Here is a 25,901-nt window from a genome sequence, read left to right as displayed (position 1 = left end):
GGACTCTGATCCACTGGACTTGCATCACAAAAGGGCATATTCTTTACTCTGTCAACTTTTGGAAGCCACCGCCCCAGGAGCTGACCACCCTGGAGAGGCATTTCTTCTCTTAAGTAAGCACAGGTTTCAGGGAACTGGTTTCAAAGATGCACACAGGGGAGATTCAAGTTTCAAGAACAACTCTTTAAGGTTTTATCTGAGTTGAAAGACTGATTCCTGGGTCCCCTCTCACAGTTTTTGATTCAGGCAATCTTGGGTGGAATCTGACAATGGGTGTTTCTAGCCTGTTCCTACCCACAAGTGGAGTGGGTGGTCACAGAGACAGGTTTGGAGAACCACTGCCCATGAGGCAGGCCAGCCTCGTCCTGAAGGACTCTTTGTCTCAAAAGGGACAGCTCCACTGTCAATCAAAACCACAAGGACTGTGAGTGCTACGTCTTAGGAGATGACAACCTCACCAATGTTTAAGATCCAGGTACCTGGGGAAAGAACGTTTCTGTGCAGGGATCTGGGTGGTTTAGTGGTGAGTAGCTTGCCTAGCATGCAGATGGCCCTGAGCTCCCCTAGTACTGAAGAACAACGGAGCTGTAGTGACTTCTCCCCACGCCCAGCTTTCTTGAGGGAAACTGTGTAACTGGGTTAAGTGTTAGCATCTGAAAGGATGAACAGACTCAGGAGCTTCTCAGGTTGAAAGTGGTACAAGTCCCGCATCACACTGACCTTTCACCTTTATTACTGTTCTTGTTGTTACCGAAGCATAAACTTCCCACAATAGAATCAAAACCAATTCTTCCACAGTCTTGACTTTTTTTCTGAAATAATCACTTCTTTGAATTCTTACTAAAATATTGCACATGAGAAATCAATATTAAAAGAATCTAAGAACTATTTGAGATCACTCTTCCTCTTGGCATCAAAGTGGTGTGTGTGTGTGTGTGTGTGTGTGTGTGTGTGTGTGTGTAAGCATATGTTTATGAGAACACAAATTTAACTGTGTGCATGTGTGTATATGTGCACAAAAGTGTGAGGGCATGAGTGTGTGTGTTTGTGGTGTGCACGTAATAAAATGCACACAGCTGGCAGTGAATGAGTGTGTAAGAGTTAGTATGCCTTGGATAATGTTTAATGATTTTATTTGACAGTTTTTAGAATAAATACGTATACATGGTTGAGTAGGATGATGTGATGACTAATCTCAGTTGTCAACTTGACTGCATCTGAAATTAACTAAGCCACAAGCCATGGACTGCTGCTGTGAGGTCATTTCTTAATCCGATCCTTTGAGACAGGGAGACCCACCCTAAATGTGAGCAGTAGCCTGGATCAAAGGACATGAGAGAAAGAAACTTTGATTTTTTGCCTGCCTGCTCTAACTTCTGCTCATAAAGTGTGCTATCCAGTTGCCTTGGCATCCCTTCACCAAGATTAGAGCCTTCTTCTTTGGCTTCCAACACTAGACTGAAGGCCAGCAGCTTGCAAGGGTTCTAGGTCTCCAGTGCCAAATTGGGATTGCAGAGAGCAAACCACTAGATCTTAGCTTCACCCCTGCAAGCCAGCCATAGTTAGAATACATGGACTGAATCATGTAAGGCAACCTAATAAATCCCTCTTTAATATCTGTCATCTGCCTGCCTGTCTGCCTGCCTATCTATCTATCTATCTATCTATCTATCTATCTATCTATCTATCTATCTATCTATCTATCTTCCTATCTATCTATCTATCTATCTATCTATCTATCTATCTATCTATCTACCTATCTATCAATACAGATGTAGATGTAAGTATAGATATAGCTATTCATTCTTCCAGATCATTTCCTTTAGAGAACCCTGACTAGTATGGATGTTCAATATTTATTTCATGTGGAAAATAGATTTTAAAAGCAGGGGACTTGGGATAATTCCACTCAGTCATAATTCCTCCAGATTGACATTTGAATTTGATAGAACCTGTCACTGAAGACATATGCCTGCCTGAATGGGGCAGAGCAGACACCACATTAGTCATTGTTGGGTACACAAACCCTGGCAACCTGCCAGTGTGTCAACACTGAAAATAAAGACGATATAACCCAGATTCATCTTGAGGCTCAATCAGGTACGAAGAATCTTATTATGATGCTACGAATCTATGACATAATCCAGACAACAAAGAAGAACTCAGGCAGCCCTGAAAGGGCAGCTAGTGACCTCCACTCAGAACGAACTGATTGAATAAACTCTCGTTCATGATAAGAAACATTCAGCTATCCACATGGAGTCACGTAGGCTATAATGACTTTCCCTAAGAAGGTTGAATTTAGAGTGGAGGTGTACGGCTGGGACCAGGCAGGTGGCTCGCGCTGGAAAGCCTCTCAGTGGGATGAGCCCTGTGGCTGGCATTCATATTTAAAGATTACATGGCAGTCAGGCTGTAATCGAAACACACATTTCCAAATGAATAAGATTGGTTTGGGAGTGTGCGGGAGCCTGCCGCCCATACATCTTTGCAGCCTAAGGTTGCCGATGGTACCTTTCACACAGTTAGCACTCAGTTCTACAAGTCCAGGATCCTTTTAAGTTGGGAGTCAGAAAGCATGGCTGGGAGTAGTGAGAGATGGATCTTTACTGGGAAGATTCTGCAGATAGAAGGAGATTTGAAGGATGAATGTTCTATGAAGAATGGCACTTCAGGTCCACGTGCTGGGAAGGCAGCATGCTCGGATGCTAACTCTTGCCTTTGTGTAATCTCTAGGCGTGGGTGGCATGGGAAGGGGAGGGGAGCCTCACTGGGTGAACATGGTGTGGTGGGGGGCCTGAAATTCAGACAAAATAAAGGAAGATGAGCCTGTCCTGAGAGTCCTGAGTCTGTCGGGGGGTGCTTTGAAGCTACTGGGGAACTCTCAGACTTGGTCTCAGCTCGTGCATACGGTTTAGGTTTAGCCGCAACACAGAACCACCAGTGGCTAATCTCAGCTTTGCTCCTCGCTGCCCTTTCATGGAAGAGAGGTGAAAAGAGAGAGCAGAACCGCTCCCCTGAATTTTTAAGGGCTGTGATTCAGGAAACGAGACTGAAGCCTAGCTGAGGCTCTATGATCTTTGAGTTTGCCCGTCTGCCACCCAGCAAAGAGGAAGCAATTCGGCAGCATAAATCCTCTCACTCGAGCCAGCCAATTGCATATAAATTGTACACAAAACAGACCTCACCATGAATATATTCAGGGCTGCCTTGGCAAGTTTTATGCAGCTCTCTAAAGTCAATTTCCAACCCCCTCATGTTCCTGTGGCTGAGCTCGCTGAAACATACTTTAACACTTAATCTTAGATTAATGGTCTGATAGAGTGTAAGACAACTCAAAATTGTGTAAATTTGTACGTGGGGGATTTTTCCTAAAATTGTAAATTATCCAACTTGATGGGTTGTAACAAGCCCTCTGAAACTGTTCTGTCATGTTACTCGGAATCGCTACAGTGTAGTTTATTAACAGGTTGACAGACACACTGACCCTCTCGGGAAGCATACCGTAAATTCACAACCTGTGTAGCTCTCTGCAAACAGACCTGTGAATCACTCAGCAGACTGAGGCAGGTTGGCGCCAGGTAACATCAAATTTACTATCCCTCTTCCTTGTGTGTCTGATAGGCTTGACTTCCAAAAGGCCGTGATGAGTCTTGTTATACCTGCATATAACTGCCTGTTAGCACCGAGGTGCTAAGGAGACAGCTAAGTCATTCCACTGAAAGGAGCTGACACTGCCTGTTGTTTTCAGACAATGCACTGAGATCCAAAGAGGCAAAGAGTGACACCTTCAGTCCAACAGTCAGACATGCTGAGGACAGCACCACTGAGGACACCAGCACTGAGGACGCCACCACATGTGCGCCATGCCAAAGACACCACTGGTCACTCTAGAGGTCCACAAGATTGTGGACTCTCTAATAGGAAGTAAAGGCTCTGAAGACTGAGACCCTGTTAGCCATCTTGCAAACAGGAACAGCCCCTCTCTAGACCCCCAATGCTGAGAGCATGACATCTTCCAACAGAATGATCAACCGCATTCTTTCAAAAAAAACCTTTATTATATATTTGTCAATCTGTCTACTCTCTACCAGGAAATTCCTCTTCCTCCTCCTCTTCCCACTCCTTCCCCTCCCCTTCTTCCTCCTCCCTCTCTCCCCCTTCCTTTTCCTCCTCTTTAACTTTCTTCTCCTTCAGACAGGGTATAGCTATGTACCCCAGGATGCCTTCAAATCACAGTCCTCCCGCCTTAGTATACTGGTTGCTGATCTAGCAGTGTAAACGGGAGCCTTAGGAACAGCACTTGGTTCTTATGTGCCTTGGTGTTCTGCTCACACGTATGTCTGTGTGAGGGTGTCAGCTCCACTGGACTTGGAGTAACATAAGTTGTAAGCTGCCAGGTGGGCTCTGGGAATTGAACCAGGATCCTTTCGAAGAACAGCTAGTGCTCTCATCCTCTGAGCCATGTCTCCAGTCCCCAGAACAGCACTTAAAAGAACTACAATGTCTTAGAAATCCCATGATGGTGTGAGTCCTGAAACTGGAAGGGTAGCCATCTTCTGGGAAGTGACTTCTCATCTCCCAGGTCTGGTAACTCACCTCGCAGTAAATCTGCACACACCTCATTTCTGCTTGTGTTTCATCATTTCTAACAATTGTCATTGGAGGGAGGGCAGAAAGAAACTGGGCCGTAGCCTCTCCTCAATTCCTGCCCAAGTTCTAAGCAAGTGTCCCGTTCTCTGCTGATTCCCAACTTCCGGTTTCCTTCTGGAAGGCAGCAAGGAACAAACAAGAGAGTCTAGTAATCGAGAGCACAGAGCTTTCTACTCCCCTTTATCGTGATGATGATGATTATAGTGAATCTTCAACAAAACCTAGTGCTATTCTGATCAAAGGCAAAGCCACAGACAGCTCCTGGTTTGAAGAAGGTAGAGAACCTGGGGACTATTCTTCAAGTAGATCAAACTCTTGTAAGTCTCCTGGGCACTGATGATGTGTCTGAAGAAATGATGTTCTGAATGTCACTCAAGAGCCCTATGTCTTTAATATTATCACCCCTGAGAGTTCAAGGCCAGCCTGGTCTACATAGTAAGCTCCATGGTAGTGAGACCCAAACCCAAAAGCTTTAGACTCGGGAGTATGTAATTCAGTCTCTCCTCTCATGTGGAATCCGTATTTAATAACCCAGCAGACAAGTGGACCAAAGAAATTACCGTGCCACTGTGTCCCACACAGCCAGAACTGTCAGATGTGGGCTGCCAAGAGAGATGGCTGTACACTGAAGAAAATGGATGAAAGAAAATGAACCTAAGATTTTCCTCCTCCAGGGCCTGTGTCACTTTAATGGCAGAACAAACCTCATGTTGTCAATGGCAAAAGAGAATATTTGAAATAGCCTTGAGCAACTCTGCCCATTATTACAGCACGGCAGAATGAGGAAGGAGGTTGGTTTGGAAAATCCTCACCCGAGGTTTCTCTCCAAAGACAGAGTGTGGCAGGGCTCTGACAAGATCTGTGAGTTCCAGGGAGTGAAGAGGGCTGTGCTGAGAGACTGGTCTGCAGTGGCTAATGTCTTCTCTACCCTCCAGATTCACTGTCTACTCTTCTCCATCCTCCTTATAATCGGGGGAGGGGACTCTGGGCTTTGCTACTCCAGCCCTGGGCTCCCAGCTTAGCCCTTTTATGTTTCTACCCTTTCCACAATGCTGTAAACAGTGCGCTTACTAATTCTGGTGTGAGACCTCTTTCCTGTACTGACCCTGGATGCTCTGCTTTCTGCTTCTATGGGTTCATGGGGAGTTACTGTCATCTTCCTTGCGGGCAGTGGCTGCCCTCAGAGCAGAGGGAACAAGCGGAAGACTGTCTGGTTTAGCCCACGGGTAAGTGGAGGAACGTGGCTTATGGAGTAGGGGTGGCGAATGTGAACCCCTGTTCAGTCTGTCAGTCAGAGTCCTTTCCACTGTAAGCAGTCATGCTCAGACCATTGCTGTGGGGGTGGGTGGGTGGCTTAAGGCTGACACCACTGTTATTCCCAGACTCTGCCCCAGCTAGAAAAACATGGTGGAGGGAAATGAGGGCCCAAGTGTGAATCTTCGGTTACTGTGGGCGGCTGACAGCTAGCTTCTCCCTTCAGCCATGGCCATTCTCTGACAGGAATAGAACAAAGCAGGAATCACCCCAGACTGTTGTTAGTCAACTTCAAGATTCCTTTTTGCCCCCACTTAAGGCTTTCTCCCCACCCCCTACAGCCTTCCAACTGTAGAGGCAAATACAAATTACTTATTCAATTAGTTGGTCATTCACTCATATATTTTTGTGCTTTTTTTTTTATCTATTTTGTTCTAGAATGGTCTTCTCCAATTATGATCCATGGGCCAACGGCAGTGAGTTAATCTAATTTGTTTTTCCGTGGATTATGACCAGGTGGCTGGGAAAGAAACAAGTCAGAAACACAGAGAATACTGTTCATTCAAAGAACTTTTAGAAAGGAAACAGGGCAGGAAAGCTTTAGAAGGAGCTGTCTTTAAAGCAGTGACTTATTAGAGGAAAACCAGTTGCTAGGATTATAACCAGAAACTCTCTTTCGCTCACTGCAGTTCCTCGGCTCAGACCTTCCTTTTCCTACCCAAAGTAATTTGGTATAGAAGTTGTTCCTTTTGCTAGGCCTGATGTCGTGGGGACAAAAGATTCAGAGAATTAAATATGACCAGATCAGTGGTGTGGTATGATAGACAGTTTTGCAGATAAACGTTAGGGCAGTATCCACCCAGAGCCCCAACTGCAGGGTTTTGGAAGTCCCTTCTGGGTGTCCTTGTCCTGGTCCTTCAGAAGGACAGTGGGTCAGGTACTGCCCAGCTCCTCAAACACAGTGGTCTTATATAACCTCTAAACTGGTAACTGAGCGAGGAGAGGCAGAAGGGCTTTTGCGTTAACTGGGTATTTGTCATGCCTCAGCTCTGAATCAAGACCTCCCCAGACGAGGGTAGAACTCAGGAAGTTGATATCCATGAGGTGGGTGGAGCTTTTGTGCTGGGGCCCGATACCGAGACGGTCAGCTTCCTCTCACTCGTGTAATGTCTTCCCCAAATCTGTTCTCTCTGGACACAGGCGTGACAAGGTTCCAAAGCACATCATGATGTAAATCACCTACAGAAGCTGAGGTCATGTGACTTTGCTGTGGCCTGTCCTATGATCTTTACCTCTGGCAGTACTTTATTAGGGGACATGTAACAATGTCAGGGGATGCCTCGATCGCAACTTGGAGGAGCCTACTGTCATCTGGAGAGCAAACACTAGACATGCTGCTGACTATTCCCCAAGACACCAGGCACCCCTCCAACCCCAGTCACACAGTCACTTGGCTCAAATGTTAGCAGTACCATCACTGAAGGGCCCTGCTCTAGATCTCTGCTTTCTCACGTGCTAAAACGAAAGCTGGAAATAATTTTTTTCAGAGACTAGATCCTGAAATGTAGTTGAAACATTTGGGAAAGTATATAATCTTACATTAAGCTTGGACTTGAGTCACATATCACGCGTTGTACTGAGAGGCAAAAATTAATTTTCTGAAGTATACAAACGGGATCACAGGCACACATGTTAACGGTAAGAGAACGTCCCGGGGGGCTCAGGTGGTCCCTCTTGTAATAAAGACATGAGGAACTGTACTGTGTTAACAAGGTGTCCAGTAAGGCTCTCATTTAAGGAGCAGAAAAACAGCCCTAGTTTCCAAATCCCCGGCTTCCACTTAGGAGAGTCTGGCGGGAAGTGATACATACAAAATCCTCTTTGTCTAAACCATGTGCCAAACGGAAGACTGGCCAGTGGCTTGTGAGGAAATGCATTACTGGAAGAGCTGGATAAAGGAGCCCCTCCCCAGCCTGCAGAAGACTTGGCTGTCCAGAACATGGGAGATCTGGGAAGCCCCAGGGAACCCTCTTGGCTGGTCAGACACAGCGTTCCGGTGGCCAGCAGGTGACCAATGGCTGCTATATAGGCAGAGGTGCCCCACTGAGCTGTCCACTGACAAGGGCTAAGAGCAAGAAGCTCCTGGAGGGATCCAGCATTGGCATCCACTCTAGAAAAGTCACAAACCTTCATGATAATAGCTGGTGGCAGAGAGGTTACGTGAAGCCCAGGAGCTGAGGAAAAGGAAAAGCATTAATTACAGAGAGAGGAGAGAGCTGCAGCAGAGATGCTCACAGAAGCATGGTTGCTTGTGAACTGAAAAGCCACAACCCTGGGGTCCAGGTTCACAGAAGCTCTGGGTGACTTACAGCTGCTGGCCCAACCTTAGAACCAACTGTCTGGACCCTGGGTGGCTGTGGAGGGTCACACCCGTGATCCCAGCACTGGGACTGGAGGTAGAGGGAGGAATATCAAGAGTGCTGGGCAGAATGTAACAACATGAAGTGCTCAAGACCAGCCTGGGCTACATGGGACTCAGTCTCAACGAAACAAAAAGCAAACAAGAAAACAAAAACACAAAACCAGAAAAACTCCAAGCTTGAGAATTTCCAGAGTTTCATTTCCATATTTCCCTAGACACACAGTTCTCAGAGTAGGGGAAATGGAGCGCATGGGAAATGATCTGACTTTTCAAATGCCAAGGTTTGGGGGGGTCTCGGGGTTTGAAGGGTCTCAGGGTCTGGAAGGTCTTAGAGCTTGGAGGGTCTCAAGGTTTACAGGGCCTCAGCTTTTGGAGGGTCTCGGGGTCTGCAGGGTCTCGGGGTCTGCAGGGTCTCGGAGTTTGTAGGGTTTCAAGGTTTGAAGGGTCTCAAGGTTTGCAAGGTCTCAGAGTTTGCAAGGTCTCAGAGTTTGCAAGGTCTCAGGGTTTGCAGGGTCTCAGGGTTTGCAGGGTCTCAGAGTTTGCAGGGTCTCAGGGTTTGCAGGGTCTCGGGGTTTGCAGGGTCTCAGGGTTTGCAGGGTCTCAGAGTTTGCAGGGTCTCAGGGTTTGCAGGGTCTCAGGGTTTGCAGGGTCTCAGGGTTTGCAGGGTCTCAGGGTTTGCAGGGTCTCAGGGTGTGGAAGTCTTGGCTCCTTAAACAAGAGTGGTGTTCCTGATCCTGACCCTGCAAGCCATGGAGGTGACAGGCAGTGCAGGACCATACTCCTCAGGGCCTCACCTATAGTTTTGTCCCCAAGTGAGATGGGGTGGGGCTTAAGGACATTAACTCTGGCTCCTGGCAAGCACTGATAATGCAGGGCACAGGAGAAAGTTTAGCCGGCATTCTCCATGATCAACATGCTTTGGTAAGTCAACAATGCTCACTGGGAGAGATTGCCATAAGGAACAAACAAACAATACAGAAAGAAAGGAAAAAAGAAAGAATTTCAAGTCTTCTTGTCACATCATTGCTCACACGACCAAGTCCCCATGACTTGAAAAGCCCTACTCTCTGAGTGGAGATAGAGGATGCAAAAGATGGCGAGGTCAACAGCCCAGCAACCTGACACATCTGGGAGTTAGTTATAATGTAAACAGAGAAGTCAGTATCAGGGTAGTGAGCAAGATCTAACTTTCATCTAGCCATGCCCAGGAAATTGTAAATACATCATTTTCCTTGAGATGCTAGGAGAACAATCTTCCTCAAAATCAAAATTCCTAGTCTTATCATTCTTTCGTAAGTGGGGGACAGGTGATGTAAGGATGTGGGAGAAGCCACCTTGATTCCCTGTCATCCTGCCCTGGCCACAGAAGGTGGTAACTCTTCGGTCTTTGCCAACGGAGAATGAAGAAGGGTGGTACCACTGTCCCCATTGCAAACAAGAGGGACAAGTGACTCCACCCTCCACTGAAATCCAGAACCTCCCAGAGGAGACACCAGCCCTGGTAGAAATAAGGGGTAACAGCTTGTGGGCAGCAGAGCCTCCTACATGGGCTCGTTCTGGGGCGACTCGGGCTCCTTCCAAGTCCTCCTCTCCTTGCTTGGTTACCTATTGGAATCGGATGAGGTCAGACTTAAAATTGGACAAGGTAACGAGTGTTGGCCTTCATTTCCCCAGAGGACACATAGAGAGGCGGTGTTTCCACCTCAGCCAATGGCTGAAAACAAAAACACAAGGAGAGGTGGGGCGGGACCAAACCTACAGAGCTAAACTGAGCAGTGGGCTGACCAGAGGGAACTGACCTCAGGTGGAGACTAATCTTCATCCATCTATTTGAAAACCACAGTGGCTTAGGTAAACCTTTAGGTTTTAATGCACAGAAGTCAGTATCTTAATTTAGGTTAAATTTGCGCCTAAGCGTCCTGCACACACCACCAGGGGCCATGGTGAGGTGGGCTTCTCCATTTCTCGTTCAGAACTAGTGATTTCTTCCTTGCTCATTTCTTATTCAGTGTGTGTTCCGTTTCAGTTAGAAAGGTTTTGTTCCTCTGCAGGTCTGGGCAGAACGTCAAGAACTCTGTTGATGTGTATATTTATAAAAAAAAAAAAAATCCTCACCACAGAATCAAGGTGTTCTGAGCAGGGGGCCGGGAACAGTGGGATCTGCTTTCCGGATCTGGTAGAGCCAGCGTGCTTCCTGACAGAGACCTGGGCATTCGAGCTGCACGGGGGCCTGGAGACTCAGCTAGCTTTCTCCCAGGCCGGGATGGGGGTCATAGGTCACAGGAAACAGAAAGAAACAATGTGCTCTGTGGCAAGCCTCAGATCTTGAGTTGAACCTGGGCCTCAGCGTGGGACAGACCAGAGGAGCAAGAGACAGGACTCAATATTTAGGTTTTCCATTTTAATTTACCTTTTAAATTTTTTTTAGACAAACCTTGCATATTACAGAATTCCCCACTTTAAGCAAATTGTGTGTGTGTGTGTGTGTGTGTGTGTGTGTGTGTGTGTATTTAAATGTTGTACAACCATCGTTACAACCTAGACTCTATAATGTTCCCATCACCGGCAAAAGAAACTCCACGCCTCCAAGAGCGACTCTTTATTCCTCTCCCCGAAAGCCTCAGGAACCTAATCTACCGTCTGTCTCTATGGCTCTGGCTGGGCATGAACATTTAAGGGGCTTCTAGGCAGATGCCATGGTAACATTCCCACATGTTCTGGAACCAGCAACAAGAGGGCACAGAGGCAGGGTCAGGTGGCCCAGTGGGAGGCAATAGCTGAGGTGCCAGCAGCATAGGCATGTGTGCCTGGGAACAGCCCGGGAATAATGTAAATGTCACTCAGGTCCTGCTGGCAGGAGTACCCCACCTGCCCACCACCTCTGCTATGGGGGCATCTCTACCCCCATGGAGAATGAAGAGCGAAACAGTGGATTACTCAGGGTCTGAAACATGAAAACATCACCAGTCTCCTCCATTTCCTACAGGCCAAGGGGAAGGAGTACCCAGGAGCCACCACCCCCACTTGCATAGCAGGGCCATGCAATCCCAGCTTTGTGCGGACTGGTCTCACGTGTCATCCTTAGCGGATAAAGCTATTCCCCAAGGATGTTGTTCTAACAGAATTCTGCATTGCTGGGCCAACTGCCGGCTCATCTCATCTCCAGCAAGGTGGCATAAAAATGGAAGGCAGCCATGCGTGTCCGTCATGTGGATGATGAGCCCTCCTCACAGCGGTGCCTCCTTGGAAGTCTGGCTCTTGCCAAGTGCCTGATTTCTCACTAGGAAATCTTTTTCCTGTTTCTCTTGAGGGCAGAGAAGGGCGAATGTCCTCTCAGCATGTGAACTACAGGCTAACAGAAAAATCTGTGACAATACACGGCAGACCTGCCGTGACCTCTGCGCAGCGCAGACTGTATCTGTGAATGACAGGAGGTCAAGGAATAGATTTTCCTACACCGAGGAGCTGGCGTGGTTAAGCCCTCTTCTGAGAGACTGTGCAGCTCTCTAAACTCCAAAGAACAGCCTGTCAGTGACTAAATGGAGCAGCTACCAAGTCTAAGGATATCAAGGCCAAAGCCAATGATATACCTCTCCAGAAGAGCCAGTCTAGATGGAATTGTGAGGCAGTTGACACTGGGGCAGCAGCACTGGAACAAGAGGTCTGTCTGAAAATCTGGCCCCTCTGCTCCAACATCTAGGAACCAAATAACTTCCCACAACTAGGCAGATCTCTTGTCAATCTAAAACAGAAGCAGTGTGTAGTGTGGTAGTCACAGGTAAGGGTAAGGAGAAAGATCAGTGAGTGAAGTACTCAAGGTCCTGAGGTAGGAGCCCCAGGACCCATGTAAAAAGCTGGGTGAGTTGCACAACTGGAATCCCAGAGGAGGGGAGGCAGAGACAGGCATTTTCCTGGGGCTTTTGGCTACCGATCCAGCCAAACTGTTTCAGTGAGAGAGTGTGACTCCAAAAAGGGGGTTAGGGGCTTAGTGACTGAGGAAGATACTTGATTTAGAGTAACGTACAATGATCTAGTAGCTGACACTGCTGTGTTCCTACTGTGTGAAAGGGGAAGAGAAGCTTGTCCAGAACCAGGTTGAAGCACTATTGTGGTCTGGAGAAGGGCTCAGTGCAGAAGAAGAAGGCCAGAACATAGATCCTGTCCCACAATGGGAACAGAGGGCTACAACAGTCTGTCTGGAGAGGACTGGAAGTGGTGGTCCCAGGCAAACAGGTCTATTGAGAAACTGTTATACAGAAGGTGACTGGCCAACACACCATCGGGACAACTATTGTGTAAAAAATTCAGAATGGACCGTTAGGACGCCCGCTCTAGCCTGGGATGAAAATGAACCAATACAGCAGAGTCACCCATAAGACCTTTGCTAAATCCTCCCGAGATTCCCATGAAGACTGTCTTGTCCTGAGGTTTCGCTTTTCGAAGAGTCTGCTTTCCACAGTAAATATAAGCAAATTACACCACCACTGTAGAGCTACATGCTGATTCCTGCCCTCCCTCCTCTTCTCAGTTTCTCTCTGTCCCTAGCCCACTGTCTGTGGACTGTGTAAAAAGCTCTGGTCTTTGTTGTTGAGGTGGGCACTTGGTACAGAGGAAAAACGCTTTAAACCTGACCATAGCCAATTCTAAGAGACAGTATGAGCCCAGGGAATGACTTGTACCATCCAGGCAAAAAACCAGTGACGTGCAGTTGCCTAGGGAGACAGATGCAGTTCTGCAAAGCATCCGAAGTAGTAGGCTGAGTTGCAGAGCGTTGGGGAGCCCTGGGGGACAAGCCTGCTGCCTAAGCAGGAATCTGTGGGCATCAGGCTGGCTGGAGAAATGACTAGTTAACTGGATACACCTTCACACGACGACTGTTACGATGTGCCCGGGTATACGATGGACCTGAGTCAGATCAATAGAGGCAAAATGGCAGAAAATAGGTCGAGGTCTCTCATCTCTAGGAGAGATGTTTCCATTGCATTAAGGTATGCAAATGTGTATGTAAAATGATCCAATGTACATAAATGTATATGCATGTACACATATAAATGATTTGGTGAGTAAAAGTATCACGTATGGAAATGAGTTGGCATATGTAACTGCACTTCATGTAGAGACAAGTGGCTGTGTAGGAATGTCTCATGCATGCGAACAAGCGGGCTGCATAGCTGTGTTGTATATGTAAATGATTTCTGTGTAAAAATATGCACATATAAGTAATTGGATGCATGCAGACATAGTGTATGTGCAAATTCACTGATGTATGTAAATGCACTATATAGAATGAGAGTATGGAAATAGAGTGCTGGTATGACTGTATTGTATATGTAAATGATTGATATGGTGTAAGTGAGTGCATGTAAATGTGCTGTATGTGTAATGACTGATGTATAGAAATGAGTTAGTGTGTAAAAGTATGTATGTAAGTCACCTGATACATGTAACTTGTATGGCGAATGTAAATGAGCTGGTGCATGCAAATGTGTCATGTATGTAAACAAGTTGGTATATGGCTATATTATATATGTAAATGAGCTAATATATAAGTGTGCCATATATAAATGATATGTAGAAATGTATCAGATCTATAAATGGACAGCTGAACATAAAACACTTTGAGGTGTGCTCAGCTCCAGGATTAGCTACTATCTCTACTGCACGAGACACAGGAGCTAAGTCTGAGTTAAGGTGATATTCTGACATTCTCTTCACTGAGCAAACCAACCTGGTCCCTTAGGGAGAGCATTTACACCCCAGCTTCTCTGTGCTGACACCCTGGCCTGTCAGGCTGGCTCTTCACCAGGGAGAGGAGGAATACACACCAAATGGCTTCCCTCTGTATCTGCCCAGGCTATTCCCCAACTGTTCTCTTCCCCTCTTCCGTACACCCACTTACAGCCAATGTCTGCCCACACTACCATGTTCTCATCAAGAACAAGCCAAGATCAAATTGGAAGCAGCTTTGAACTGCTGGGTTTCAGTGGCCTCCTGTCTGCCTGATGCCCTTCTTGACAAATGGCCACCTCTAAACTGTAGAGGCTGCCGCTCCTCAGGGCACCCAATGAAACACCTTTCAGGCAGTGCTCACCCTGGCTCTAAGGCATCCATTGCTTCTCAAAGAGGGGTAGGGGCCACCCACTTACAACAGAGTCCACTGGTTGCAGGCAACCAGGCGTCCATGAGGCTGGTAGCATGTAGCCTCCACACGACTGCCCTTAGGAGCTATGGTCTGGAAGGCGAGCACCAGAGTCCAAACCTCTTTTCTCCAGGCACATGGGTGTCTCCAGGGAAGTAGCAACCGGCTGCTGTGGGCTGGTCACCAGAGTCTAAGGGAAGCATTGTAGGGGTGGGGACTGAAGGATGATGACAGCGGTAGCTAGAGAGAAAGCTGCGCTCAGAAAAGAGGATGGTGCTGATAGCAGGCGTGACAACCTGACAGCCTTCCATCAGATTGCCTCAGAGGATGGCAGCTGATGGCCTGACAGGCTTGTACTTACACTCCGGAAACTTGCAGGGTCCCTGAGAACCCCGAAACAGAGTGCCAGAATTAAAAAGGGAGCTGTATCACAGCTGAAGTTTTAGTCACGGGAGAGGTGGTTGGGGCAATAATATATGTATGGCTCAAAAAAGGGTCTCTCCTCTCCTAACAGTCTCTACAGGCAGGGGCCTTATATGTCCAAGGGCAAATGGGTCTCCTTCCAAGGAGTGATTGAGTGCACACCTGTATTTTACAGTGAGTATGTTAAAGGAATGGTGAATAGGGCTCCTTTCATAGATGACTCATGAGCTGGGGGTCATGTGCACAACACTCAGGTAGGGTGCCATGGGAGCTAGTCCTAGGACAAAAGCAGCCATTTGCAGGCCAACGGACGCTGGGGGGACAGAGGAGGATTATTGAGGGTAAAAGGCACAAAGGGGCCTACCTGCCTGTTCGTAGCATCTGATGGGCATTAAAACTTCTGATCTGAACTAAAATGTTGAAAAATACCAAGTGAAGGGAAATGACTCACCCAAGAACAAATGGAAACCCTGTAACTCCTTAGTGCCAAACCAGAGTTGGGTAGCAAGGACAGAGTTCTTTCGCGTCTACGGTCAGCCTAATGAGCGGGCATATAGGGGAGTACACAGAGATTTCCCATGAGCACCATCGCTCTAGGGAAGAGTGGCTTCTCATCCATTGGCATGGGAACTCTGCCTCCCAGAGAAGATGTGAGAGTCTCTGCTCTCAGATGTTAAATTGCCCAGAAAGACAGCACACACTAACTCTCATCCGTTAGCAGCCCTTTCCAAGCCTAGGTTGAGGTGGCAGATGAGTGACACTTGGTACAGAGAGTCTCCCCTATGGCTGCACAAATCAATGTCTTTCTCAAGCACCATGTGGCTCGTCAAGTGAACAGGGACAACAAAATGACTGCAAGGGGATGTTTAGAGAAGAAAGGCAGGATGGCGAGATCACAGGGTGGCTCTGTGTCCTGGCACCTCATGGCCAAGTCTGAATGAGTAAACGTTTGCTCAGCACCTTCTGTGTGTTGGGAGAGATGAGGTGGTTGGGTACAGCAGAGCCGGTGATGAGCACGGACTTCAACGAGATTCCAAAGGGAATGAGCACAAATTCAGGGTAGTTAAAGATATGCTGTGCAATGGGAAAGCAAGAGACCCGGGGACTTGTGGGAAATGTCTTTAGGTTGGGGAAGGAGGTGACACCCAAGCAGAAGCTTGGAGAGGAACTGTGATGCATTAAGAGTCGAGGAAGAGCCAGGCGGGACTGCTCACACCTGTAATCTCAGCATTCGAGAGGCCGAGGCAGGGGAACTGCCATGAGTTTGAGGTTAGCCTGGGCTATATAGTGAGACCCTGTCTCAAACAAACAAACAAACCCCCAAAATTACAACAACAACAACAGCAACAATGACAAAACTCAAGAAGCACGAAGCAAAGTGGACCAAGATGGAGACAAATATGCCCAGGTGGCCCAGGTGGCCCAGGTGGCCCAGGTGGCCCAGGTGGCCCAGGTGGCCCAGGTGGCCCAGGTGGCCCAGGTGGTGTCTTTAAAGCAATGGAAGCTGTCTATTCCTTGGAGCCTCATCAGCATCAAGGAATTGAAATCCAGGCTGACTGAGTGATGGAGCTGCCTCAGGGCTGTATCCCAACCTCTTGAGAAATAGTACATAGACTTGTTGTGAATATGCTGAGGGCTATCTGCGCTTTCCCACAATTTACTCCCCAAGCAAATCACTTGTGCTTATCCATTAGCAATGGCTCAGTGACTGCTACAGGATTTCAAGGGCACTCAGTAGGGGCCAGGGAGGGGACTTGGTAGGTAAAGTATTTGCCCTGACAGCACAAGGACCTGAGTTCAATCCTCAGAGAGTATAGAAAACTAACTGTGGAGGCCCAAGCTTGCCACCTCAGGGCCAGAGAGGCAGAGACCAGAAAACCCTGGGGCTCACTGGCTAGTTAGCCTAGTGGAATGGGTGAACTCCAGGCCAGTGAGAGCCCTTGTCTCAAAAATCAGAGTGGATAGTTCCCGAGAAAGCACAAGGTTGACCTCTGACCTACACACACACACACACACACACACACACACAAGCACACGCACACTCACATGCACACGGGGACACCCTTCCATATGCAGAAATGCATATAGTAGATACTTAGTTAAGGCTGGCTGGGGTTTGGCATAGGGTTTCACCTGAGCTCAGGGCACAATTCCCTCATACCTCTATTTTGGATTTTCATTCCTGATGCCCTGCCTATCAGAACAAACCCACTCATGCACAACTGCCCAGCTTTTCCAGGGCAGCACCCTCTGCCTTACACTTACACCATCCCTCTGTCCTTCCATCCACTCTGAGCTGAGTCACCTCTTGGGACTTCACTTCTAAGGTTTGTACCAGAAGGGACAGCAGCCTTCTGGTAAGCTGTGGGGAGTCTATCTCAGAACTTCCAGCACTTGTTGGGGAATTGTGTAAAGATTGATGTTGCATTGTATAAGAATCACCACAGACACATTCAGGTGTCCTTGGCCAGGAGACAGGACACAGTGTCCCTCCAATGTTTCACAAGACCAGTCAGGGCTTCTGTGGCTTAATACTAAGAAGAGTTCTAACAAGTGCAGCCCCTCCTCCCATCCCCAGGCTCATCTCGGCCACCTCACAGGACATGCACTATCCAAGACAACTTTAAGATCTTGCCTGTCCCTTGCATGACACAAACTCCTGAAAGGCTAGACAACACTGGAATTTCAAAATGCATGGAGTTTCTTGGTTGGAAGTCAAAGAAGAGTGGAGGAAACAGGAGGTGCCTCAGAGATGAAAGGCCATGACCAAGAATAGGAGAGGGCTATGATGTGACCCTGAACAAAGCCCCTCAGAGCGACCCCTCGGCAAAGGACCACTTCCTCTTGATATTTCAGAGGACTTACGTCTTAAGCAAGTGATGTTTGTGTGCTCTTGAACAATCTTGGATGAAAAACGATGTTTACATGTTGCGGGGACTCCTCCGCACAAACTAAGTGCAGGACACAGCATGCAAGCAGCATGTTAAAGCATTAAAGACAGAGTGAAGTCAAGCCTTCTCCTGATGTCTGCATGGCCGGCTGTCACTGCAACGTGATGAGCAGCTGCAGGGATACTGTGCTGTCCTCAGTAAAAAGGAACTCGGCAGAGAGCGAGCCAGGAAGCCAATTACCCTGCATAAATCCCAGTCTCATCTGCCATGGTAAGGCAGAGTAGTGATAACAATAATAGGTATTTTTAGTTTGAGTTGTCTGCCTAACACATGATTTCTTAACTCTTTAGAATAGCAGTTTCTGGGATCCATAAGGAAGGAGAAAAATTCTAATTTATTTGAGTGTTCCCAAAAGTAACTTGACACTTAGAAAATATGGAATATAAAATGTGAGTGAGTGACTGACTGACTGAATGAATGAATGAATGAATGGCGGGTGGATGGGTGAGTGAGTGAATGAATGACGGGTGGGTGGATGGGTGATGGAACATGGGTGGAGGAGGGATGGAGGATGGGTTTACAAAGGTAAAAGCAGAGGGCATTATCACATACGACTGCTGTCTTCTATGTTTAATCTACTTTAATTTTGGAAGTTCTGTCTGCCTATTTTACTTTGTTTTCTCTTGCTGCAAAAGTATCTGACACTGTGCACATCACAAAGAAAATGATCTTTATTTCATTCGAGGTTCTGAGGTTCAAAATGGTGGCACCAACATTGCCTTGAGTCTCAGGGCTCCTGGCCACATCGCAGCATGGCAGATGTATCCTGGGAGCCTAGGCAGAGAGATTATACAGCCAAATAGAAAGCCAGGTAGATCTGAGTGCTATGCTTCCCTTTCAAATAATAATAATAATAATAATAATAACAACAACAACAACAACAACAGTTCACTTTAAGGAACCAAACTCCATCAATCTGTCCCTGAAGTGACAGCCCCAGTGACCTCATTATCTTTCATTAAGCTCCCCCTCTTCACCAATCCACCAGCTCGCAGCATGGCAAGACTGAGGACAAAGACTCCAGCCCGTCAACCTTCAGGGAAGAAACTACATCCAGAACATAGAACTGCCCAGCCCATGGCCGATGTGCAGCTTGTGTACGGATAATTATTCTTGGAGACAGGGAAGAAATATCAGTCAACCAAGATTCAAACCTGTGAGGAACTGTGAACATGAGGCAGAGATGTTGGGGTCTTGCAAGTCCAGAGCCAAGTTATCTTGGGGGCATCTTCAGGTCCGCTTCATAGCCATCTGTCACCCTCCTCTGTATGGGACCTAACACCTCTGTGACCATTAGGCAAATCCTCTGGAATGTATAAGCAGAATCCTAGTTCCCACTGGTTGAAAAGCTAAGGATGCCATCAAATAGTGTCTGGGGCCTATAGCTGAGATCCCCCCGCTTCTCTGTGACCCACCTATGCTGCCTACTCACCAATGCATTGGAAAAGGGTCTTGATTCATGACTGTCTTAGTTCTGTCATGGAAAACCCCATGGACTTGATACCATGTTAGAACACGGTGTCTAGGGAACCTAAAATTGTATTTCCTCACCAGAGTCACTCATATTTGGCTCCAGAATAAGTCATCGCTTTTGTTCCATTGAGATGAGAACTGTTTCTTAAGACAACACAGTTTAAAAACTCACCAGAAATGAGCCACACCCATGAAGCACAAAGAAACAAACATGGTGGTAGTTTATAAACAAAATAGAAAAGAGGGAACCAGTCAGGGATACATGAGGTGACGCAGAAAATGAATGACTCATCATGACTGGGGAAGCAGATGGGTTGAGACCCGCAAGTCCCTGTGATTCGTGATGGGAGAAACGTGAGCCAAGGGAAGACCAAGGACGGGCATGGCAACCCTAGAGACGCCCTTCTCCCAGAAGTGTTTCTACAAACTGTGTTTTAGCTTGACTCAGAAACATCCTCCATAGGCTTGTATATTTGAATGCTTGGTCCCTGGTTAGTTACTTGTAGATTATTTGGGAAGTCTACGGAATCTTTAGGAGATGGAGCCTTGCTGGGGGAAGTATGTCACCAGGGGCAGGCTTTGAGGGTTTGTAATCTGACTCTACTTCCTGTCTCCCCTCCCCCTTCCTCTCTCTGCCTCCCAGCTGCTAAGCCAGGCTCGTCCTCCTATTCTCTGTGCTGTAGTCCACATGAGCCCGTTCTCCTCCTAGTTGCATTTTGTCAGGCTGTCCTACAGTGGCAACAGGAAGGTAACGAAACATGGTGCCCATCCAACTCCCAGCATGCCTCTCTGAACAGAAGTTGGGATTCTAAGTTGCCTATGGTCACTGATCCAGTATTCTCACCTCTGAAATCTCCACAGGGCCAATCTATCCTTCTCCGGTGTGAGTTCCTGTTGGCGCTTCCTCCGTTGGTACCCTCTGTGTTATCCGTACCAACCGTTCTGCCTGCTGAGCTGAATCCACTGTTCGGTCCCAGTCGTCTGCCCTCTCACCCACAGCTAGCCTCGGCTGCTATGCTATGACAATTGTATCTGTGGGTTTGCAATGTGTAATAAGGATCCAAAGGTAGCTCACGTGGCACTGTTCTGGGGTGGGCGGGTGAACCTTCATTGTGAGGCCTTGGTGATGAGCCTGGGAGACCTAGGAGCCTGCCACATGAGGGGTACAGGGGCTCTTCTCGTACAGCACAATGCTCTGGACCAAGAGAACTGAAGCCACAACCAGCTTTCAGTTAAGAAATGGACATTGATTTCACCAATGGTTTCAGCAATGAAACAAAACCCAAAGCATGAACACCCCTCTGATTTAGCTGTCGCTGGCCCAGCATTTCCGGTCCAGCTAATAGTCATTGTTAGAAAAGAATATTCCCCTGAGCTCCACATGGCAATGCTGCCATCTGAATTGTTGGTTGTGGCTTGGGACACAGGTAACCAAGGGAACGGGAGAGCGGCTTCGAGGGAAATCTGCGCTTAGCACTTCCAAAATGTGCCCGAACATCGCCGCTTTTGGAAGCCTTGTCTGGAAGGCCAACTACAGTCAGCGCTCGTGTTTAGAAGTCATCATCGCCGATTGGAAGATGGAGCTACGGCTAAAAGCCACAGGGAAGGACCCAATGGGTTAACGAGGCTCTGAGCAGAGATGGGATTTTTGATTTCAGCAGCCATTTAACAATCTGAAGAACGCATATCTTGCTTTAAAAAAAAAAAAAAACAACACATGCCAAGTGATTTCACATCCCTAATGATACATTTTAGTTCACTGAAGCATCGGGAAGGTCTGAAAATATTTTCCATTTGATGCAAATCAGCAACAGGCAAGCGCGGCGCTCACCAGCAGGCTAGGTACCAAGACAAAGTTGCCAACACATGCAAGCGTTACACTTCCTGTTTCCTTTATAAAACCTTGGTAGCAATCCCACTTCAATGTGACAATTATAGCAAATTATGATTACTTTTCAGCCACAGTGAGTGAGAGAGACATAGGATTTAAGACATTAGAAATGTGGGCATAAAACAGAGCTGCTATTCTTTGACATCAACGATCGTCTAATTGTGCTCAGATTGATAAAAGGTGGGTTTTGGACTGAGACTGATAAAAAGTCCCGGCCCAGCCTTATAATGCCTCTTACAGTGCTCTTTGGTTAATTGAAACAGTGACATTTATTCCAGGGAGAATTCCTCATGTTACTTCATGTTCTTATTCTACAAGCCAAAGGGCTAATTGGAAATTATGGGGATCCTAAGAAGTTCCAGAACCATCCCCAATCCCAAGAAAAAGGTTGCTAGCTTTTCAAAAGTCCATTTATAAAAATGCCCTTTACATACACGTATGGGTGTGTGTGGACATGTGTGCATGTGTGTGTATACACACAGACAACTACCATTTTCATTCACTTAAAAATACAGAGCCAGTAGATTTGAGGTAAAAAAAAAATGACATATTTGGGAAGCAGATAAAGACCGCCTTAATGTGAATTCCAACTCTGATTTACAGTTTTCATTCTAAAGCTTTAACCTGTGTCTTCTCCCCATGGGCGGCTACTCAAACTGCTCCCCGTTTCTGTGCCTTAGTTTGCTTACACATAAAATGTACAAGGTCCAACAAGTGGCTTTTATGAAGATTCTGAATGTGAACAGTGTGTGTTGCTTAATGGGAGGCCAGCCTTGGGCACTGTCACCTTTCTGACATAACATGGACATTGTCCTCCAGGACAACTTGTGCCTAGAGAAAATGTGGCTATGGCCAGGCACATGGAATCTCATTTCCAGGTTCTTGGCCTTTCTGCACTGTCTCCTCTGCTCTCTTTCAGGATGGACCAATGTAGTGTTCAACGTCCACCCAAGACTTCAAAGCACTGAAGGGAATTATGGAGAGCCTTTCGAAACAGTTTTTTTCTTCTCCCAAGAAGCTTATAACCTATTGAGGGGAGCTGGAAAGAAAAACCTTCACTGGAAACACAGGATCTGAATCTGGGCTTGCCCACGTGCATATCTTGGGAAGGCAACATGCCTGGAGGTCTTCAAATCCCTGACACTTTCCAGAAAACCCAGTTCCTCACCTGAGGAGCTGTACAAAAAGTTAAAATCTGTAAATGCACCCTCTCCAGGAACACACTGGCTGTAAAATTCTCTTTCCCTTCTTGCATTAGGAGAGCAACAGAAGGAGAGCTAGGACAGGAGACAGCACACCGGGCTATTCCTCCTCAATAGCCTTGAGGTTTTCTCACCCAGTCTACAACATTATGAAAACATCTGAGATTGGAAATTAAGGTCTTCATATGTAGTATGTCTGTCACACTAGAATTCATGGAAATGCACTGCCCACCCGAATAAGAAGACAACAGAAAAATGACACCCACACAACCTTGCCCACAGAATTAAAGGAAGCACACTATTCAGAAGGAATACAAATCATCCCACACTTAATTCACAAAAGACTTTTTATGCCTTTTCTCACTGGTGGCCTTTAATGGCACTCACTTTCCTAAGAGGTCTCCTTCTGTTTGCAAGAATGGTGAATGCTGGGGTGTCAGAGTGGCATGGCTACTCTAGAGAAGAGTTTCTATTACTTAGCTCTACTGTGTCCCCTGCAAGAGTGCCTGGGGGCTAGGCCCCCATCAGGGCTCAGTGACATCAAGTCTGTGCATCCCAGAGGTGGGTGAAAGCCCAAATCCATGTGAGAAAAAACAATTTCACAAAGGTCAAAGAGCAAGAACAACTTCTCCACATCTCCTTCCTCTGGTGACAGACTGGAGAAAGAAAGGGTCAAACTCACAGAGGCAGAGAGAATAAGAAAAAAAAAAAACAAAACAAAACAGAACAACAACAACAACAACAACAAAAAACAAAACAAACAAACAAACAAAAAAACCACCCAAACCACCTGTGATGGTTTGCATATGCTTGGCCAAGGGAGTGGCACTATTAGAAGGCATGGCCTTGTTGGAGTAGGTGTGTCACTCTGGGCGTGGGCTTTAATACCCTGTCCAAGCTGCTTGGAAGCCAGTCTCCTTCTGTTGGCCTTCAGATGAAGGCGTAGAACTCGCAGCTCCTCCTGCACCATGCCTGCCTGGATGCTGCCATGTTCCCACCTTGATGATAATGGACTGAACCTCTGAGCCTGTAAGCCAGCCCCAATTAAATGTTGTTCTTACAAAAGTTGCCTTGGTCATGGTGTCTGTTCACCACAGTGAAGCCCTTACTAAGACACCACCCAACCAATCACGGTTTCGTGAGTTAAGCTGAAGGGACCAAAACCAACTGAGCATGGAGAGGCATAATTGCAATTAGGGAGTGGGAGGCCGCACAGGTTTATTTCCCGGAAGAGCTACCAATGTAATTTATCGAGCTATCAGGTGAGCCACGGTGATGAATGTGTATTATTTATGCAGCCAGGCCCACCTCTTTTTCCTCAACTGGACACCAAAAATAGGAAGGACGTCATGGTTCACTTTTCCTGTCGTTTGTACTTAAGATGGAGTAGTGATGGTGAGTGACTGCGGAGATCCAGAATTTTCCATTCCAGCCGAATGTTTTATTTCATAGAGACTTGAAATGAATTTTAAAGACAGGCTCAAATCTTTGCTCTTCTCCCTGCTAAAAGCCTTAGGACTGACGGGGGAAGGGCAAGCATGGTAATGAGGAACAGAATAATTTGCATGTGTTTAAATGACCTGGACCTTCTTGGGCTGGAAGGCAGGAGATTTTTCTCCTTGATATGGACCTGAAGTCAGAGCCTGAAGCTGTGCTTGCCACTTCTCCTTGTTAAATAAACGAGCAAGAGCTTCGTTAGCACCTCTGGGAAAGCCTCACCTTAATTTAAATCTTATTGCCATCCTCTCATTGTAATAAGGACACCAAGGGGCGGGAACTGTTTCTTCTGTAGAGTGTTACAAGGATCTAGTAATTGAAGGACTCCTACCCTGAAGATGTCAGTAAATGCACAAAAGACCAAAGTCTTAACAAACACAGACATGACGGTTTTTCTTTTCTGTGTTATTAGTTTACACACAAAACAAAGGAAACCTCAGAAACTAAAGAGAGACAACACAGAACCTGGTGATGTGAGCTCTCTCTCTCTCTCTCTCTCTCTCTCTCTCTCTCTGTGTGTGTGTGTGTGTGTATGTGTGTGTGTGTGCGCCTATGTGTGTTCGTGTGTGCATGTGTGTCTATTTGTATGTGTGTATCTGTGTGTCCAGGGATTATCAGAGGTCAAAGTAAGCCATCACTGAGTTTGGATAGTGGAGAACACATTAATGGCTCTGGTCTTTGTTGCCCTAGGAAGTCCACAGTTCCACACCTCCACCAAGTTACCCATGTTTGGATGGCTGCTCAGAGAGGAAGACTCTCGGTGAGGCCCTCCAGGGTCATAGTCAATTGGCCATGAGCTGTGTGGTAGGCCTTTACTCTTAATGAACCAATGAACTCCAGGCAGCCTACCTCCTACCTCCTAGGCTAGATGGGCATAGGATGTCACAGTAGCCTCTTTTTTTTTAAACAAGAGCTGATACTTGCAGGGAGGCTGGGGCTGAGCGCCAGTCCTCCTTGTACCTACATTGAGATGGGCATTCGTCTTTCCCGTGTCCTGCCTCCACCAGTGGCCCTGCTGTGGAACCAGAAGACTGGAAGTCTCTACCACGTGCCTACTGACTCAAGCACGGTAAGTCGACCCACACTTCCTTCATCTGGTTTCCTTATGATTCTTTCAGAACCCTCTGCAACGTCCTCCCTTGCTTCTGGAATCCACTATAGGAAGTTTCCAATTCTTTCAAAACACACTGAAGGACAGGAGGGACCAGGTATAACCCACAGACTGTCACTGTTTTAAGACATTGCTGGGGCTGTGAGGATAGAAGCCTCACCTTCCCTTCATGCCTCATACACCTCCCTTCAGGTAGTCACCAGGGAAGGAAGAAGCAACTGAACTCCAAGTGGACTGTCACCAATCAAGTATGACAGTGGCCATTCCTGTCCTTGCTTTAAATGTAGCCACAGAGCCAGAAATGCAAGTGTTACACAGGTAACAGACTTTTCTCTAGAAACTTGCGACCCCAGATGAAGAGGTCTGTCACTACATCGTGACACACTAAGAAATGAACCTTGAACACGCCTGTTAATTAGTTGTGCAAACAGATTCCATAGAGAACGCTTACTGACTTAGGAGAGAAGGAACCATTTTCAAAGAGATTACAAGTATCATTTACATATAAGCCAAATCAATGAAATATGAATGGGAGGTAAGCTGCCTTGATCCTCTAATCACCTGAATCTGTCTATTAAGTAGGACTTTACAAAGCCAGTTAATAGTAGTTAGATCTTTGCACATCTTACAGCCATGGTGAGTCAGTAATTTTGACTTTCCCTTAGGTCAGGGTCCCTCATATTGGTCTGAATCAATGACATTTCTTTGATTGCCTGGAAGAAGACACTGGGTTTAAGTGTCAGGAGGACAGGCACTCACCTCTGCCCATCACTGCAGCACCTGGCACACAGTAGGTGCTCAGGAAGCCCTTACTGTGTGCCAGGCGCCATTCTAGGAGCTGAAGATCCTAAAACAGTGTTCCAGAGGCCCAAGGTCAGGCTTGGA

At 46.9% G+C, this 25,901-nt stretch overlaps 1 protein-coding gene and 1 long non-coding RNA gene across 6 annotated transcripts in view; one reads left to right on the top strand and one right to left on the bottom strand.

Moving 5' to 3' along the window:
• Kif26b (kinesin family member 26B) overlaps positions 1 to 25,901 on the bottom strand; it is a 405,645-nt gene that overhangs the window by 88,289 nt on the left and 291,455 nt on the right. The gene's annotated exons all lie outside the window — the stretch shown is intronic.
• Positions 5,741 to 13,414, top strand: LOC134481605 (uncharacterized). The gene is made up of 2 exons (XR_010057305.1): positions 5,741 to 5,879; positions 11,316 to 13,414. It is a non-coding gene; the product is annotated as an uncharacterized LOC134481605 (long non-coding RNA).

This window comes from Rattus norvegicus, chromosome 13 (assembly GCF_036323735.1).
Source record: "Rattus norvegicus strain BN/NHsdMcwi chromosome 13, GRCr8, whole genome shotgun sequence".
Classification (NCBI taxonomy): Eukaryota; Metazoa; Chordata; class Mammalia; order Rodentia; family Muridae; genus Rattus; species Rattus norvegicus.
Note: the sequence above shows the minus strand (reverse complement) of the source record. Positions and strands in the feature narration are given on the sequence as shown.